The following is a 1276-nucleotide window of genomic DNA, read 5'->3' as shown; positions in this document are numbered from 1 at the left end:
AACACCCTTTTGCACCTTCAGGATACTGAAATAAGTAAATAAATATATCAATGAATATATCAATAAATAAATAAGGTTCGTAGGAACCGACGCCACCACAGCACTCCGTATTGTCTATATAAGGTAGTCTCCAATCAAGGAATAAGAAGAAAAAAAATGCCAACGTTGTGAATGACTGAACACTTTCATGGGGGACACAAGTGTGTTTGTAAAGCTGTAATAATAACAGTTTAAGGATAATAGTGTTAGCGTTAGGTGGCAGAAAAAACAGGAACATAATAGTCCCAGAAATTGCTGCAGAAATTTTGAGAATTCTCTACTAATGCGTCAGCATGCTTTTGCTCGGCGTCTACATCGCTTTTGCTTACTTTTGTAACTATAGCTTATGCATGTCTACAAATCTCCACCAATTATTAGACTATTATAAGGATTACATGTGGTAACTTGACCAATTATGCATTTCTTTTGCAGATATATCCTATCAACTGAGTCGACATGCCGTCACAACCGTTTTTTTTTTTTTTTGCCGCGCCACTGCATTTTTTATTTTCCATTTTTTATTTCCCATCATTTTTTAGAATCTTGACGCGGTGATGGCAACATCACCATTTTTTAAGGCTGTCAGTCATCTATTGCGCTATTATCACATCTGCCGATCCGCTATTCCATCATTTTTTATGCTGCGCAGTCACAAAATAGGCTTCTTTGCCCGCTCCGCTGTAATGGGGAAAAGTAAGCTTTCACGTGGGCATTTCGAGAGTGATTCTCTTTATATTTATTTCAATATATATATATTTTTAGAGAGAAATTGTATATGGCTAGAGTTCCATGTATTTGTCGTGTCATGTAGTTCCATGTTATTCGGGCCGATCCTGGCGATTGTGCAATACCGGGCCGACCCGTGGCGGAGGTGAAACAGGCTACAAGCACTCCGCCCCTAGTAATAATAATAATAATAATAATAATAATAATAATAATAATAATAATAATAATAATAATAATAATAATAATAATAATAATAATAATAATTAATAATAATAATAATAATAATAATAATAATAATAATAACAAATAATCATAAATGAAATAAATAAATCAAAATGCATTGTTTCAATTCGATGGTTATACTGAAATCGTTTTTGAACTGCACATGGGCTCACGAGCAGGAGGCGTTTTTATATACGTAAACGACAAAATGTATGTACAACCATACACCCTTGGCTTGCAAGAGGACAATGCCAGCGAGTGTGGGCATGTCTGTGGCCTAGAAACGAAA

At 35.0% G+C, this 1276-nt stretch overlaps 1 pseudogene; it reads right to left on the bottom strand.

Annotated features, from left to right (window-relative positions):
• Positions 1–856: 856 nt before the first annotated feature.
• LOC119465407 (U2 spliceosomal RNA) lies at positions 857–999 on the bottom strand (annotated as a pseudogene).
• Positions 1000–1276: the final 277 nt, after the last annotated feature.

Source organism: Dermacentor silvarum, chromosome 9 (genome assembly GCF_013339745.2).
Source record: "Dermacentor silvarum isolate Dsil-2018 chromosome 9, BIME_Dsil_1.4, whole genome shotgun sequence".
Classification (NCBI taxonomy): Eukaryota; Metazoa; Arthropoda; class Arachnida; order Ixodida; family Ixodidae; genus Dermacentor; species Dermacentor silvarum.
Note: the sequence above shows the minus strand (reverse complement) of the source record. Positions and strands in the feature narration are given on the sequence as shown.